Genomic DNA, 13,821 nt, shown 5'->3' with positions numbered 1-13,821 from the left:
ATTTGCCAACTGATCAGATAATACACACTTGAAACTTTTATTTTTATTCTTCCATTTTTCATTATATTAATTGTAGAGTATGATTTCTGCTCTAATTCATGTTTGTGATTATATATGTGATCGTGTATGTGTGTATGTATATGCCGTGTGTATATGTATTGTATTTATGAAGATGAAGATGTTATGAATCTGAATATGCTGCTGTTAATCTGAATGATACAATCAGTTACAATTGTTGAGGTGTATACAAGGTTTAGAGAGAATATGCTAAGTGTGTGAAAGTGAAGGTGTAAGGGTGAGGGGAATTATGAAGGGTTTTTAAGTCTAAACTAAAGCATGGTGGAGGTATTTATATGGTACATACCATCACACTTACAAAATGCTTCTAGGCTCAAATTACATCTATTTTAAAGACCTAACAATCTCCCCCTTAGATGTGATTTGACATTGATCGTCACTTGACTTTGAACTTTGGAGGAAGACTTGTTAAAAGGCTTGTTGATGATGCTTTTGTCTTGAATGTAAGTCAGGTTCTCTTGTGTCTTCTTGTAAGAAGTTGTTTATGGTAGTTGGTAAAGATTTGTTGATCATTTTGGTATCTTGAATTGATGAGAATTCTTCTTTTGAAATTCTCATAAACTTTGAAGTTTTGGTGATGAGAAATCATGTAGTTGATGTGTTGTTGAACTAGTTGAAAAACTTCTTCTTTTGGAAGTTCTTGTCTTTGTTGATCTCATGGTTAAGTTGTTGTATGTCATGTTGATGAGTTGTTGAGAATCTTCTTCTTTTGGAGATTCTCTTGATCTTTGAATAACTCCTGATTGTCTTGAAATGTTGTTGGGTAAATGGGTTGACTTGATTTGTTGATGTGAGAGAGCTTTAATGATGAAGCTTGAGATGTGTGGTCTTCTCTTGCTCCCCCTAAATTGATGCATTATCTCTTACTCCCCCTTGATCATTGCGTTCTCTTGCTCCCCCTTGATTAGACAATTGTTTGTTTCTTTGAATGTTATTGACTTAATAAGATCTTCAAAGAGATGGTGCGGAAGCTTGTTTGATTGGTAGGCTCAATTGTTGTTGTTGTTGTTGTTCATTGGTTTTTGTAACGACCCGTCAAAATCGCTATTGACGCTGCACGTTAATCATTGATTCCACAGTGAGGTTTTGACCTCTATATGATACGTTTTGATAAAATATTGCATTCATTAAAATAAGTGACTTTCTAAACATAGAAAGTTATAAACATGTGGGCGAGTGCTTAGGTATAAGCAAAACCCCGAAATACATAAGTCTTTAATTTACAGGTTGACATCACAGTCCAATTATTTATTACACAACGCAGTTTTATTTTGAATGTAATAAACTTTGTACAAAGCATGAGAGACTCCATGCAGGCAACAAGCACATCACAGCGGAAGCATTCTAAGGACCTGAGAATAAAACATGCTAAAAAGTCAACACGAATGTTGGTGAGTTATATGTTTAATTGCTCGAGTCATAAACATATATAAAGATAGACCACAAGATTTCATCAAAAGTTTATCAATAGATTCTACGTAACAGAGCACCCTGGTAACTAAACTTAACGCTATAGTGATAATTACCCCATTCGTTTTAATACACGCAAACCAACGTGTCTTAAACTCAAATAACATACGTCCGTTAAAAGGCTAGCGCTCTATCTCGGACGGGGATGTCAAGCCCTATGGATCCATATACAATTATTCGCGCCCACCAGTCCATATCCTATGTACTGGCAGCTACTAGTTACCAAAGCTAAGAGATTTTCGGTTTAACTCAGTGTAGAATTTAGTATGTACTTGTGTCTTATCGCGTTTAAAATAAATTGCATGTATTCTCAGCCCAAAAATATTTAAAGTATTTAAAAAGGGAGACTATAAACTCACTGTTCAATATTGAGGTTCAATATTGTAGGCAAATTACGTAGACGTAAAGATAGTGGATGACTGTATGGTTGGTCTTGGATTCACGAACAATACCCTGAACAATATCCAATATTTCCTTATTTTAAAACGGTTTGAAACCCAAATTAAAAACACCCTCGTATATACCTTATTATTATTAAACTTAATTTAAATTTATAATTATAAAATAAATATAGAAAGAAAGAGTGATATTGAATTCTGAGTACCTAATTCGGCAGAACAAGGCTGGCTTTTATAGGCACATTTCCTGATTTTGGTCCTCATGCGATCGCATGAGTTTTCAGTGCTTTTGCCATGCGATCGCATGGCGAGGCTGGACAGCTTTGTTTTCTAGTTCGTCGACATCAAATAGTGTTACTGTAGCAAATAGTGTTTACTGTAGCAAATAGTGTTTTACTGTAGCAAATAGTGTAGCAAAGTTGTTTTCACTGTAGCACTGTAGCAAAATACGGTTTCACTGTAGCAAATAGTGTTTTACTGTAGCAAATAGTGTTTTACTGTAGCAAAGTAATTTTTACTGCAGCAAATAGGGTTTTACTGTAGGAAAGTCGTTTTTACTTGTACATATATATATATATATATATATATATATATATATATATATATATATATATATATATATATATATATATACATACATACATATAATTGTTCATGAATCGTCGAGAGTAATCAAAGGTAATTGTATATATGAAACAGTTCTAAAATTTTGAGACTCAATCTAACAGACTTTGTTTAACGTGTTAAAATAATAAATCATATAGAGAATTGGTTTAAATAAGTCAAAAATTTTCGGGTCATCACAGTACCTCCCCGTTAAAGAAAATTTCGTCCCGAAATTTTGAGTAGTACCTGTTTCATGAGCGATATCAGTGAACAAATGTGGATACTTTTGCTTCATTTGATCCTCACGTTCCCAAGTAAACTCGGGTCCTCGTCTAGCATTCCAACGAACTCTAACTATCGGTATTTTGCTTTGTTTTAATTGTTTGACCTCACGGTCCATGATTTCAACAGGTTCTTCGACAAAATGGAGTTTATCATTAATTCGTATTTCGTCAAGAGGAATTACGACATCCTCTTCAGCTAAACATTTCTTCAAATTTGACACGTGAAATGTGTCGTGAACACTACTAAGTTCTTGCGGTAGCTTTAATCGATAAGCAACTGCTCCAATTCTTTCGGTGATTTCAAAGGGTCCTACGTACCTAGGACTTAACTTTCCTCGTTTACCAAATCGTACAACGCCTTTCCAGGGTGACACTTTCAACATGACTTTGTCGCCCACTTGAAATTCTAGCGATTTTCTTCTTACATCAGCATAACTCTTTTGGCGACTCATGGCCGTTTTCAATCGCTGTTGTATTTGAATGATCTTTTCGGTGGTTTCGTGAATAATTTCTGGTCCAGTAAGTTGTCTTTCTCCTACTTCACTCCAACAGATAGGAGATCTGCACTTTCTACCGTAAAGTGCTTCAAATGGCGCTGCGTTGATGCTCGTATGATAGCTGTTATTGTATGAAAATTCTGCCAACGGTAAGTGTCGATCTCAACTGGTTCCAAAGTCAATCACGCATGCCCGTAACATGTCTTTCAATGTTTGTATTGTTCTTTCACTTTGACCATCTGTCTGTGGGTGATAAGCGGTGCTCATATCTAATCGAGTTCCCAATGCTTTTTGTAATGACTGACAGAAACGTGATGTGAATCGGGTGTCGCGATCAGATATGATGGAGATGGGTACACCATGCCTGGAAACTACTTCCTTTAAATATAGGCGTGCTAATTTCTCCATACTGTCTGTCTCCTTTATTGGTAGGAAGTGAGCTGATTTAGTTAGACGATCAACTATCACCCAAATAGTATCATGACTACTTGCAGTCCTTGGCAATTTCGTAATGAAATCCATGGTTATTCTTTCCCATTTCCACTGCGGAATTTCTGGTTGTTGCAATAATCCTGACGGCTTTTGGTGCTCAGCTTTAACCTTTGCACACGTCAAACATTTGCTTACATAAGTAGCAATTTCTGTCTTCATATTAGGCCACCAATAAAACTTCTTGAGATCGTGGTACATTTTTCCGTTTCCTGGGTGAATTGAGTACCTCGTTTTGTGTGCTTCATCCAGTACTAGTTGCCTTAGGTTACCATGTTTTGGTACCCATATCCTACCAGCAAAATACAGGGTTCCATCGGCTTTTTCTTCAAGTTGTTTTTCTAACCCTTTGCTTATTTCGCCTTTTTCGTTTTCTTCTTTTAAAGCTTCTAACTGTGCTGCTTGAATTTGCTTTGTGAGATCAGTACGAATTGTAATATTCAATGCTCGGACCCTAAGAGGTTTTACTCTTTCTTTTCGACTTAGGGCATCAGCTACAACATTAGCCTTTCCGAGGTGGTAACGGATTTCACAATCGTAATCGTTTAACAACTCTACCCAGCGACGTTGCCTCATATTGAGTTGTTTTTGATCAAAAATATGCTGAAGACTCTTATGGTCGGTGTACACTGTACACTTAGTGCCATATAGATAGTGTCTCCATATTTTGAGTGCAAAAACTACTGCTCCAAGTTCTAAATCGTGCGTCGTATAGTTCTTTTCATGAATTTTTAGTTGTCGTGAGGCATATGCGATAACTTTTGTGCGTTGCATTAGTACACATCCTAAACCTTGGCGCGAAGCGTCACAATAGATCACGAAATCATCATTTCCTTCTGGTAATGACAAAATGGGTGCAGACGTTAACTTCTTCTTTAATAACTGGAATGAGGATTCCTGTTCCGTGGACCTTCTTTCCTTTTTGAGTCAATGCAGTTAAGGGTTTGGCGATTCTAGAGAAATCTTGAATGAATCTTCGGTAGTAACCAGCAAGACCTAAGAATTGGCGAATTTGTGTTGGAGTCTTCGGGGTTTCCCATTTACTAATGGCTTCGATCTTGGCGGGGTCAACTTTAATTCCATGTTTACTGACAACATGGCCCAAAAATTGTACTTCTTGTAACCAGAAATCACACTTCGAAAATTTTGCGTACAATTCTTCTTTCTTGAGTATCTCCAGTACCAGTCTTAAGTGTTGCTCATGTTCTTCCTTGTTCTTCGAGTAAATCAATATGTCGTCGATAAAAACAATGACAAATTTGTCTAAATACGGTCTACAGATGCGATTCATTAGATCCATGAATACTGCTGGAGCATTAGTTAATCCAAAAGGCATGACTAGAAACTCATAGTGACCGTAACGGGTTCTGAACGCGGTTTTAAGAACATCTTCTTCCTTCACTCTCAGCTGATGATATCCGAAGCGTAGATCAATCTTAGAATAAACACTTGATCCTTGCAATTGATCAAACAAATCATCAATCCTCAGTAATGGGTACCGATTCTTGATCGTTAATTTGTTTAATTCTCGGTAATCTATGCACATTCTCATAGATCCATCCTTCTTCTTGACGAACAGAATAGGAGCACCCCAAGGTGAAAAACTAGGACGAATAAATCCACGGTCGGATAATTCTTGCAACTGGTCTTGTAATTCTTGCATTTCTGAAGGTGCAAGTCTATATGGAGATCGGGCTACAGGTGCAGCTCCTGGTATGAGATCAATCTGAAATTCTACACATCTATGTGGAGGTAGCCCCGGTAATTCTTCTGGAAATACTCCGGGATATTCTCTTGCAACCGGCATGTCATTAATGCTTCTTTCTTCAGTATCGATCTTCTTTATGTGTGCCAGAATAGCATAACAACCTTTTCTTATAAGTTTCTGGGCCTTCATACAGCTGATAAAGTTCAGCTTTGAGTTGCTCTTCTCCCCATAAATCATTAATGACGTTTCATCCTTACGAGGGATGCGGATTGCTTTCTCAGCGCAAACAACTTCCGCTCTTGTTTTGGACATCCAGTCCATGCCAACGATTACGTCAAAACTTCCTAATTCTATGGGTATCAAATCGATTTTGAAGGTTTCACCAGCGAGATTCATTTCGCAACCATGGCAAATTTTATCGGCTTTTATCAGTTTACCATTAGCTAATTCAATAGTATATTTATCGTCTAGAGGTAATGATGCACATTTTAGTTTAGAACTAAAGTCTTTACACATATAACTTCTATCAGCACCCGTATCAAACATAATAGAAGCTAGTTGATTATTAACGGTAAACGTACCCGTGACAAGATTAGGATCCTCACGTGCTTCACTGGTACTAACATTTTGACGGGTCGTTACACATTTTGATTTTCAAAACTGATCTTTTGAGTACCATTGGTAGGTACTATCAAGTTGATTTATGGACCATGCGTTCCACCTTGGTTTGGTGTGAGGTGTCTCATTGTAAAATAGGTTTTGTGGACGTATCGAAAAATCATTACGTTTTGTGTTTGAAAAGATTACTGATTTCTTGCGAGGACCAGAGGATGATTGTTTTGGAAAAGTTTTCTTTGAACTATTTGAAAACCATCCGTACTGGTCACGAAATCGTGTTGGTTTTCCATTTTTACCTGGTACAGTTACAAGGAATGGTGGATTCCTTTGAGTTCGGTAACTGGAATATTCATGAACTCCTGGTGATCGTTGTTAATCTTGTCGAGAAGACTTCAATGGAGATTGAGTAGAAGTCTTCTGTTTCCATGTAAAAGATTCGGAGCTATAAATTTTGTTGTGTGAAGATCCCTTTGAATTCATTGATGACGTTGAAAGAATTTTGTTCTTTGAAGAACCATTTGACGTGATTTGATGATTCCATCGTTTCTTTGGAGGAAGTTGAGAGTTCTTCTCCGAGGTTGAGTGTTTAGTTGACGATGTCGATATTTTTGATTTTCTCAATGCAGTTGTAGATTTGAATGACACCTTGGGTATCTCCGGTGAAATCTTAGGTGTTTTACTGGATGAAGCGTGTGAGTATATCGAGGTTGGGGCAAAAGTGGTCTTGGATTCCGGAGTCACAACTTTTTGTTGTTGCTTTGAAACAACATGTGAATTAGTTAACTTTGATAAAATCAAAAATTTGTTTTCCTTTTCAAGGTTTGCAATCTGAGATTGAAATCTTTTTCGTTAAGCATTGAAAACAGTTGTTTTGGTTTCAACTTCATTTTCTAATTCGTTGACACGATTTTCAAGATGTTTATTTAAATCAACCAATAATTGATCTTCCGGAGTCAAGATATCATTGGTCTTGGTCATTTGTGTGGTTAACATATCATCTTTTCCATAAACGGATGAACAATCAAAAGCAGATGTATATTCCACCACAACATATCCTTGGTCGGTTTCAACATCAAATAAACCAGGTGTATAAAAGATTTTGCTAAAATCAACTGTTGATAAATCTTGTTTAGTTTTATTGATTAACAAAACCGGTGATGGTATTTTGACCTCGTTAGGTTTTACCTTTTGGGTTGATGTGAAGTTATCACATTTGGTTGTGTGGATCGAGTTGTTAACAACTTTCGAAGAACAACTTGACCATACCATCCATCCCAATAAGATCTTATGAATGCTTGAACTGTCTGTCTCAACTAACGTATTGTTGTAAAGCAGTTTGTGTTTAAAAGATTTAAAGGTTGTATAAACTGCAACAATGTCAAATAATTTGTTCATGAAAGATCGATTTTTAGACAATTCAGATAATTCAGGGAGGTCAACTTGCACTTCTTTTGAAATCATTTTGGGTGTTAAATGGTTTAAAAACTCCGTATCTTGACTTTCCACTTGTACTCCTGTTGAAACCATTTTGGGGTTTAAATGGTTTCTATCTTGACAAGAAGATACATTTGTTTTCTGTTCTAATTCGTGTTGCAAATAAGATATTTGTTGTTCAAGCTCACGAATTTTACCTTCCGAAATAGCAAGATGTTTTTCCAATATAAGAGATGGAATATACACCTTTGTACTTGGTTTTGGTGTTGGAGAACCATCTAAATCTGGGGTAGGTGGGTTTTCTACAATTTGGTCATGATCATGTGAAAACATTGGTTTTCGATTTTCATATGAATCATTCAAACGATCATAGGGCATATCGACTTTAGAATATATATGTAAAGCTATTTGGATTTCATCGTCCTCTGAAATTTCATTAGAGGGACGAACAAAATTCTTCGTACGATCATACCCCATATAGTCGAAATCATAAAGTGGTGGAACTTCGGATTGAATTGAGAGCAAAGTTCCTGGATTTTCAAATCCCAACCAAGATTTAAACGAACTGTGGTGTTCTTCGTTAAGAATTGCTTCAAAATATTTTGGTTGATGCATGAAAATGGTTTGTTTTGTTTGATCTTGCTTGTACAACTTTTCTTCATAATAAACCATTTGCTTTTTGAAAGACTCGATATCTTTTGAAAGCTTTATATTTTCACCACATTTCATTAATATCTCATTATTTAAATCACAGATTTTATCATTTAACTGTTTAACCTCGGGTTGAAATTGTTTTTGTTTCATTTTTTTAATTTCAAGTTCTTCTTGAAGGGCATTTACTCTCAAGGATTCCCCAGTCCTTTCAATCTTCAAGGACTTAATGGTCTTGTTTAACTTCTCAATCTCTTTTTCAAGTTCAACAATGGTAGCTTGAACTTGAACTGGTGTCACTTGTGAAAAACATGATGTTTCAGTCAAAGAAAGGTTTTCAGCTTTGAGTTTAGTGAATTCACTTTTGAAAACATCAACCTCTTTAGAAAAAGTATCATTTTCTTTGACGAGTTCAGAAATGGTTGATGATTTTTCTTGCAAATCGTAGTTTAAAGAATCAAGATTCTCTTTCAGGTATTTATTTTCTCTTTTCAAGCTCCCAACGTCCCTGACCAATTTTTTATTTATTTCGGTTTGTACAATAAATTCGACAAGAGTTGGTACCTCGGGATTGGTGTCCTCAATGTCAGTTTCAGCAGAATTAGATCCTTCAAAATCCTTTGGTGGTGACTATTGAGCCATGTAACAAAAGCTTGCTTGATGATCTTCTTTCTCATTTTCTGTTGAAGCTTTTGGTTTGGCTAAAAGCATCATGTGCCGATAGTAGTTTTCATCCTTTTTTACACGCCTTGAGCAATTCCGTCCAAAATGACCTTTGAATTCAGACATCTGATTGGATGAAGATTCAGATGTAGTCCGTAGTTGGTTGTTTCCAGATTTGGCTTTTGATATTTGATGATTCGCAGCTTTGGTGAACGGGGCAAGTATCTTGGATAATCCAAATCCTTTATATTTGTTTCAAGAGCTAACAAATTTCTGGTTGTCATCTTCGAGTCTTGAATGGTTCAAAACACCTGAATAATATGTGAAATCCCAAAAATATGGACGAAAATCGAATATCAAACAAGAATTGACTTTCGAAGTCAATAAACGTATCAAGTTTTCTATCAAGTTTTCTCGTGAAAACTGATAAAACCTTTTTAAAAAATTCGACAAAATACGAGAAATCTCGAAAAAGTTTTTTGATTTAAAAATTATGTATGAAAAATTTTCGATTAAACGTTTTTCAAAAAACTTTTGAAAATTCAACGCGTTAAGTCCTTTTTTTTTAATTTTTTAATGAAAATCGAACTGTCTTTAAATTTTTTTTTTTTTTTTTTTGTTTTTTGTTAAAAAGTGAAATGAAAGTTAAATTCAGTTAACAAAAAATTTATCTTTTAAATGTGTTGAGTAGTAATGGTTTAAAAAAAAATGATTTGGGTATGAGTTTGGTAAATGAGTCACTCAAACTTAATTGGCTCAGATTGTGAGAATATGAAATGGTGAGACTTGAGCTAACACAACTTGGGCCAAAAAGTTAAATGAATTTGCGCCCGTATAAAGTGGCCTGGTATCCTCTTTCTTTTGAACTTGCAATATCAGATTCTTTCTTCTGTGTGTATCGTCTTTCCCAATTATAAAAACACAGAACCCTAATTTCTCAAACTTGAATTTCACCTCAATTAACCTTAATTCTTAATCAACCGTACGTGTCACCTTCAATCACTCGTACGTTTAAGTCACTCGTATCCTCAATCGTACAATCACTCGTATCCTCAATCGTATAATCACTCGTATGAGAATCCGTACGTTTCAGCATTAATTGAATGAACCGTGTACTCGAGCGTGTGATGATTCGGTTATTTTTCAGATGAAGGTTCCGGCCAAAGTATGAAGTTTCCGATGACTTTTCCGGTGAACCTGCAAAAACTTGGTGTTTATGGATGAAAATAATATCGAGTGATCCCTGAGTCTTCCTGAGTGTGAATCTAACAACAAAGTGCAATTTAAGCAGACAAAAATTCAGAAAAAAATATGATGAACAGTTAGCGCCAAAAATTGATACAAATTTGTGCTTTCGATCTGAGATGATTCTGAGTTGAAATTGATGATTCAAGTAGCTTCAATAGATGAATTGGAACACATTTACATTTACAGAATCCTCCAAATGGTTTCAGATCGATCTATGAATCAAAACCTGTCTCGTTTCACTTTTCGTGCAAATAATTCCAGATTTCGATCTGATTTCGATTTACAGAAGGGATATAATGATCAACGAAGGTATCTGTGATGATTAGAAAGCTAAAACAGGTTTCAATTCGTTCTAATAACAGCTGAATCTATCGATGCTTGATTTGGTCAACTCTGGTCAAACTATGAAGAACAGAAGCAGAAATCGATGAATATAACTGTGAATCTGATCTGGATCGATGAAGGAGAGCTTCTTCTACTCTGATACCACATGTAGAGTATGATTTCTGGTCTAATTCATGTTTGTGATTATATATGTGATCGTGTATGTGTGTATGTATATGCCGTATGTATATGTATTGTATTTATGAAGATGAAGATGTTATGAATCTGAATATGCTGCTGTTAATCTGAATGATACAATCAGTTACAACTGTTGAGGTGTATACAAGGTTTAGAGAGAATATGCTAAGTGTGTGAAAGTGAAGGTGTAAGGGTGAGGGGAATTATGAAGGGTTTTTAAGTCTAAACTAAAGCATGGTGGAGGTATTTATATGGTACATACCATCACACTTGCAAAATGCTTCTAGGCTCAAATTACATCTATTTTATATTTTAAAGACCTAACATTAATGTTCCCGGATTACTGGATCTTTTATTTGTCGTGTGTTTGAGATGTATTTATAATCACATTACTGTAATTTATAATCATTTGCATATTTATATGCTGTTCACTTGTTTGAATATACCTATACGTAATAATAATGCTTCAGAACAAAGTCAGTTCATGCTTTAACAGCGGATATTTATCAAAAGCACCCTTCGCTAAAAAACTAAAGACTGATTGAGACTGAGAAAACAGATTAGTAAACTACATCACTCTGTGGCTTGTCTGGATAATACTACGTCGTTTCATATGGGTCACAAAGTTGTATAAATCGCCACATCGTGTCTCTCTTTCAACTAATAACTCTCCAAAACATAGTCTGCAAGGACGATTATTGTTTAATAACCAACAAATATACTAATGGAATGTATTCTGTAATCTTTTATATATAGATAGGATTGTATGTATCTCCTATACATTTGGAAGTTTGTTAATATTGTATCTATATAAATGAATGAATACAATCACCTCTCAATCAAGAGAGAGTTTTATGAAACCCTAATATGGTATCAGCTTGATCTCGTTTCCTGGCCGCCTCACTTCTTTTCTTTTTTCTTCGATTCAACATGGCCGGCGAAACTAACTCCACCTCCACCGATGCTCCCCTTCCCCTTTCTACTATTCTTCACATGCTCACCATCAAATTATCATCCACCAACTACTTGTTATGGCACAAGCAAATGATCCCTCTTTTATCCTACCAACAATTGTCGGGTTATGTTGATGGTTCGATACCCAAACCTGCACCTACCATCGATAACAATGGTACTCCTGCACCAAATCGAGCGCTTGTTTCATGGACAGCGGCTGACCAACGTTCTCTTATCCTACTGCAATCTTCTTTATCCGAAGAAGCCATGGCCGAAACACTCGGTCATACGACATCTCATGCCGTTTGGATCGCTCTTGAAACTGCCTATCGTCATGATTCAATCGAACGCAGCTATACCCTTCGAGATTCTCTTCGTCATCTCAAGAAGGGATCTTCTACTGTTGCTGAGTACTCTCGTACCTTTAAAGGTATTTGTGACCAATTGCAGGCTATTGGACACAATCTTGACGATGATGATAAATCACACTGGTTTTTATGTGGTCTTGGATCTTCCTTTGAAACGTTTTCGACCACTCAGCGCCTCATCTCACCTCGGCCAAAGTTTCGTGATTTGATCTCTCAGGCTGAAAGTCATGAATTGTTTCTCAAAGCTGTTACTGACAATACTTCCGCTCCTGTCGCGTTCAACACCACCACTTCTCAGCCTGATTCACAATCGTCACGTGGCCGTGGACGATCATACTATAGAGACTCATCATCTCGAGGTCGTGGACGTGGTTATCGTAAGCCACCTCATTGCCAACTTTGCAGGAAAGAGGGGCACTATGCTAGTAAATTTCCTGACTTGCCCACTTTTGCTCGTGCTCCAACCTCAGTCGATGCAAATCTGGCAGAAGCTTTTCAAGCCCAATGCAATACATCGGCTCCTGACTGGTATGTTGATACAGGTGCCTCCGCACACATGACACCGCAATCTACTTATCTTGATCATGCGGCTCCTTATGCGGGTAACGATTCTGTTACTTTTGCAAATGGTGAAGTTTCATCAATTTCACATATTGGACATTTATCTGTTTCTCCTAATATTTCTTTATGTGATATTCTTGTGGTTCCTTCTATTACTAAAAGTTTGCTCTCAGTTAGTAAGCTTACACAAGATAACAAAGTTGATGTTTTATTCTCTGATCCCATGTTTTATATTCAGGATCGTCAAACCAAGGCGAATCTCGCACAAGGAAGACGTAGAAACGGATTGTATGTGCTTGAGAAAAGTCAAGTTGCATTTTTGACGAAGCTTTCTTCCAAACGAACTCAAGCTTCTTTTGAACTTTGGCATAATAGACTAGGTCACGTATCTTATGATGTTATTTCCCTTTTAAATAAGTCGGGTTGTGTGAATGTTACTTCTTTATTACCAACCCCCTCATTTATGTTCTTCTTGTCAATTATCCAAGAGTAAACGGTTGCCTTTTGAGCTTAATTATAAACGCGCATTACATATTTTGGATTTAATACATTGTGACCTATGGGGACCTTCTCCGGTTATATCTGTTGATGGTTTTCGTTATTATGCTGTGTTTATTGATGATTATTCCAGGTTTACTTGGTTCTATCCGATGAAGGCAAAATCAGAATTTTATCATGTCTTTGCTACCTTCATTGCCTTGGTACAAACACAATTCTCATGTAAAATTAAAACTTTTCAGTCGGATGGTGGGACTGAATTTACAAACAACCAAGTTCGCTCTCTTTTAGCTCAAATGGAACACATCATCATTTCTCATGCCCGTACACTCCACAACAAAACGGACGTGCGGAACGAAAACATCGTCACATTGTTGAAACCGGGTTGGCTATCATGTTCAATGCTCATGTTCCATCTGTTTATTGGGTACACGCATTTAGCTCAGCCGTTCATATAATAAATCGGCTCCCATCTAAGCTTCTTGGCAACATCTCTCCATATGAGTTAGTATTCTCAACCGCACCTAATTATGCAAACTTTCGGGTGTTTGGTTGTTGTGTTTACCCGTATCTCAGAGACTACTCATCTCATAAACTTGCTCCAAGAAGTGCCCCGTGTGTTTTCATTGGTTATAGTTCGCAACACAAAGGATATAAGTGCCTTGACTTGTCCACGAAACGAGTTTATACTACTCGTCATGCTCAATTTGATGAGCATCTTTTTCCGTTTCAAGGGAAACAATCTGGATCAGTATCTCACCTTTCTACCTTGTC

This window comes from Rutidosis leptorrhynchoides, chromosome 2 (genome assembly GCF_046630445.1).
Source record: "Rutidosis leptorrhynchoides isolate AG116_Rl617_1_P2 chromosome 2, CSIRO_AGI_Rlap_v1, whole genome shotgun sequence".
Lineage (NCBI taxonomy): Eukaryota > Viridiplantae > Streptophyta > Magnoliopsida > Asterales > Asteraceae > Rutidosis > Rutidosis leptorrhynchoides.
This window is presented reverse-complemented; position numbering follows the sequence as displayed.